General features: G+C 38.1%; 1 long non-coding RNA gene across 1 annotated transcript; it reads right to left on the bottom strand.

Annotated features, from left to right (window-relative positions):
• Positions 1 to 376: 376 nt before the first annotated feature.
• On the bottom strand, positions 377 to 1,409 carry LOC125616296. The gene is made up of 2 exons (XR_007346922.1): positions 1,348 to 1,409; positions 377 to 498 (listed from the first exon to the last, which is right to left on the bottom strand). It is a non-coding gene; the product is annotated as an uncharacterized LOC125616296 (long non-coding RNA).
• Positions 1,410 to 5,153: the final 3,744 nt, after the last annotated feature.

Below are 5,153 nucleotides of genomic sequence, written 5' to 3'. Positions count from 1 at the left end.
TTCACCTGGCTTCCAACATCTATTTTAGAATTTATTATTATTATTATTATTGCTATTGTCTCCTTTCCTATTCTTTTTGCTTTTTGGAGTGATACTCTGAATGAAAGTCTTTTTTACTGTATTTTAGTGAGTTTCAGAAGAGGGGAGTAAGCATCTGTTTAGTCCACAGTCTTTAACTACAAAGCCTCCTTAATTCATTCTCTAGTTTCTGCTTCTCACTATTGTCCCTGGTGTCTTTGAAAATCTAATCCACAGTAGACAATGTGGGACTCAATTGAGGTTGACTTGTATGTCTTTCCAAGATGGAGTAATCTGGACTCATAAATTTTGATGAATAGACTTAAAATCTTCAAATGAGAAAAACAGCACTACTTTATTGACCAATTTCCAATATATTTTTTTATTTTAATCTGGGACTCATAAGCATTATTATTCTTTCTCTATGTCTGCGGAGCATGTGTAAAGGTAGAACTTCATTAACATGAGTTACTTTCATAGCTGAAAAAGAGAGCAAAACTTATATTATTATGAGATTCTGACAGTTACATTTCCCCCTCTCTTTACCAGGGAATTATATAGATAAAAGGAATATCACATAAGTATTCTACGGTAATCAGACCTTTTTTCACTCTCTCTTTCTTACCTACTAAGCTCCCTGACAGGAAGCTGAGCCTAGATAAATAATATCTGGGATATTTGAGGAATTATACTACAGCATTGGGGTGACCACTAGGAGATTCCATGATTCCGTGAAGAGCCTGAATATCTGCAAGTGTGTCTCTGAGTGTGTTTTGATTTGGCTGCACCTGAGTTATGAGGAAGTGAAGAATATGGCTCAGAACACATAGGTAGCCACGTAGACTTTAGTTCTGTCCACTTGCTAATGAGACTGACTTGCACAAGGTACTTAACCTTTATAAGCTCCTGTTTCCTCACCTGTACAGTAGAAAACTTAATACCTGCCCTGCAGGTTCTTGTAGAGATTGAATGTGATAATGTATGTAAAGTACTTGGGACAGTAGTGACTGCCCCTTGGGATGCCCTTACTGTGGGAGGTTGGGATTTACCGTGCCTCTCTATCCCCCTTTCAACATAAAGAATCTGCATCATCAGTTCCAAAAGTTCAAATATTTTCTAGATATTTGAGAAAACCATTGAGTCACATCTGTGGTGATATATTTGCCAGCCCTTAAATGTAAGTTTATGATATAGGCATTTAAAAATCTTGCAAAAGATACAACCCTCCCTGCCCCAGAATCCTCGGATCCTTAAAACAAAATAGTTAAAAGATGTCTAGCAATTCTTCTCCATGAAGCCCATTAAGATAACGAACATGGTGGTACACACCTGTAATTCCAGTGTCTCAGAAGGCTGAGACAGGAGGATCTCAGGTTAGAGGCCAGCCAGAGCAACTCAGTGAGATTCTGTCAGAAAAAAAAAAAAAAAAAAAAAAAAAGAATAAAAGGGGCTGGGGATATAGTTCAATGGTAGAGTACTCCAGGGTTTAATACTCAGTGCTCTCCAAAAGGACATAGAATTAATTAAAAACAAAACAAATCTTAGCACAGTGGCCAGACCAATTCTGAAGGATGTTGGTTATGCTATAGCTCTTCAGATCAACTTTGTTTTTCAGATGGTTGTGTGATGTATTTATTTTTGTGAAATATCACATGATAAAACACTGAACAGGTGCTGGAATGGATATAAATATACAAGCTGTTTTTTTCCCCCTTCTTCAAGATAGAGTGGTGATTTGTATAATTCCATTACTTTGTTTCTCCTTTTTTTTTTTTCCTTCTCTCTTTCTCTTTTCCTGATATGGGGACATGGTGAAAGATCTTAACAGGCTAAATTAGATAAGGCGGAAAAGCTGGGCTGGCCTAGTTTGCTGCAACTTCCCTATGTGACTACCATGTGCACCCAGGACCTAGAAATACCTGTCCTGTTGCTAACCTGTCATTTAAAATAGCCTCCGATGGTTTGGTGTGATTCAGTCAGTCCTTTGGTCTCTCTTGGTGACTTAAATATGCAGTCACTATTGTGGCTTCTTATCCACATGAATGCTTTTGGGAACTCTTGGCCTTGTGTGCAGCTGCCAGAGACTGAATCCTCCATCTGCATTCTCTTCACCCACTTCCTAGGGACAACCTCGCTCAGTAGGTCTAGCCTGACTCAAACTCACAAGTGATGGTTTCTGCCTTAAGTAGTTAAGTCGATGGTTCTGTGGATCTTAAGCTACAGCAGAATCCAGTCAGACAGGGCAGGGAGAGAGAGAGAGAGATGCAGTGGAGATGATGCAATCCTTAATGGTGGCTCCCATCTTTGTCCCAAAGGCATAATTCAAGAGAAAAAAAACCTCCTTTTCCTTTCCAGTCTCCCTTCTGGCCCCATGAAGAACCTCAGAATGGAAAAACTAGTGGGCTTGAGATTCGGTCTTTGGTTTTAAGCCTGCACTGTCAGGTTTACTCCAAATTGTACCATTTCCTAAATGCTTAAATTAGAAGCAAAAGGCCAAGAGTATAAATTTCTCTTTGATTGACAGACAAGAAAACACGAGTACTTTGTATTATGTATGTTTACAGCTAAAAATAAAACTGCTTCTGCAGCAACAAAAATTTTATTTTGAAAAAGTTATTTTCCACTTTTTTTCTAAAATTAGATCGTCACCGTGTTCTATTTGCCTCACTTTTTTTTTGTTTCCCTGGAGTGCTGGTTATGAAGCAAGTAGTTTCTTCCATTAAAAAAAAAAAATCACAATTCATACGATTTCATCCCATTCCACCTCTTTCAAGATCTCTTGGTTTGAGCCCTTAAACTGTTTGTGCTGATTGTCAATGGAATCCTCAGGGGTCTGGGGACCTCGCCTTTTTCCTTTCAAGTGTACTCAGAATCAGCAGGTTCTTGTATTTCAGAATTTAATTTGGGGCTTTAAGAACAATTCAGCACCCCAGTTTTGAAATTTGATGCCAACTGCTAGTCACTGTCCATCCTTGCTCGGTTCTTCTTTGCCCCTGAAGCCTTGCTCTTTGAACTCTCTCATGACATCAAAAGGAGCCCTGCTTTGAGGGGGCAAGAATCTCACTGCCAGGACATTCTGTTTCAGCATTTCAAATTTAAATTGTGATTCTATTTTATAAGACCGGGTCTTATTTTCTGTTTTTCCTAGAACCCAGCCCGTTACAGAATTGTAACAAATGGAAAAGAAAGCCTAGGAAGAAATTAATTAAGAGTTGCATCAGAAAAGGTCAAATAATTATTATAATTATGGTCTCTGATTCATTTAAAGTCATTTTATTGTTTTGATAAATGCTTAGTTTCATTTCTTTACTTTTAAATTCAGTACTGGGGATTGAACCCAGGGGTGCTAACCACTGAACCACATACCAAGCCCATTTTATTTTTTTATTTCGAAACAGGGTCTTGCTAAGTTGCTTAGGGTCTTGCAAAGTTGCTGAGGCTGGCTATGAACTTGAGATCCTCCTGCCTCAGCCTCCCTAGTCATTGCGATTACAGGTATGTCACACCACATCCAGCAGTTTTAGTTATTTATTTAAAAATAAAACCCCAGAATTTGTATTATATGAAACAAGTTTTATTCAAGAAATCAAATAGGACAAGAATACTTTTGGAAATTGTTCTTTTTGAGCTGGGTGTGGTGTGGCACACCTGTAATCTTAGTGACTAGGCAGGCTGAGGCAGGAGGATCACAAGTTCAAAGCCATCCTCAGCAATTTAGCAAGGACTTAGGCAACTTAGACCCTATCTCTAAATAAAATATAAAGAAGGGCTGGGGATGTGACTCAGTGGTTAAGCATGCATGAATTCAATCCCTGGTACTAGAGAGAGAGAGAGAGAGAGAGAGAGAGAGAGAGAGAGAGATTGTTGAAATTGTTACTTTTATGTGTATGTTGGAAAGTATTAGGTTCATATTTTAAACAAAAGTTTAGATACATAAATTCTGACTGAAGCCATAGGAAGATCTTAGAGGATAAATTAAAAATACTCACTTCAGATGTAGGGAGTAGGAAAAGGGCACATTTGGGACAATGAAGGAGAAGAGTTTGGTAAAGAGGAGGGTGTGCTGAGCCCTTTCCTAGTTCTGACCTACGCGTGGCAGTGTGTGTGCAGGTGCTGGGAACATTGGCCAATGGCGTTGTCCTAGCCACTCAATCCAGCAAGTAACGTCTCTCTGCTCAGGATGCTGCTTTGCCTTTACAGCCCTCATATTTTTCATCCCTTAATCAAGAGGTGAATTTCCTGTCCATTTGTCTCTTCTTGGGTCTCCTCTTCAAGATCATCCTTGGAAGTATTACAAAGAAAGTATCTTAAGCATTAATTTCGGTCCATGTTTTCATGTTCTTGTTCTTGGACCATGGGTTGGTTTCTTTGGAGACAGTTTCCGACTGGAATGCCAATTGTTACAACGTTGCAGATATCAAATTACAACCTATAGTTAATATTCAGCATTATAAGAATATTTTAAAGCAGAAGTCACCAAATACAAAGCTTGTGGAGAGAATATGTGTCATTGCCTCTTTTCCCAGAGTCCTTCAACAAAATCTGGCTTTATGAAGTCAAAAGTTAAAAGTGTTTCTGATCAGGGATGGTGTGGCATATTATAGCCACTGCTGGGAGGAGGAGAATTCTCTTGTATGAAAGATTGAGAAGAATTTAAATGATGATAAGTGAATATTTTAAGAAATATACTTCTAAAGTAATGAAGAAATTTACAGGAATGCCATCCAGTTTATAAGAGCAACAAGGCAAAAATCAGAGCCACTTGATAAATAACCTTGAATGTAATTGTGGGAATTTTGTATATTTAAAAATTTGAGTTTGGGGGCTGGGGATGTGGCTCAGTAGTAGAGTGTTCACTTAGCATGCTTGAGGCACTGAGTTTGATCCTCAGCACTACATAAATGTACAATGAAGATATTGTATCCACTTAAAACTAAAAAATTAATATTTTTAAAAAATTGAGGGGCTAGGGTTGTAGCTCAGTGATAGAGTGCTTGCCTCTCATGCATGAGGCACTGGGTTCGATTCTCAGCACCGAATATAAACAAATAAATAAACAAAGGTCCATTAATAACTAATAAAATACTTAAAAAAAGAAAACATTATTTATTTTAAAAAATTGAGTTTGTTCCATT

Source organism: Marmota marmota, unplaced genomic scaffold (genome assembly GCF_001458135.2).
Source record: "Marmota marmota marmota unplaced genomic scaffold, marMar, whole genome shotgun sequence".
Classification (NCBI taxonomy): Eukaryota; Metazoa; Chordata; class Mammalia; order Rodentia; family Sciuridae; genus Marmota; species Marmota marmota.
Note: the sequence above shows the minus strand (reverse complement) of the source record. Positions and strands in the feature narration are given on the sequence as shown.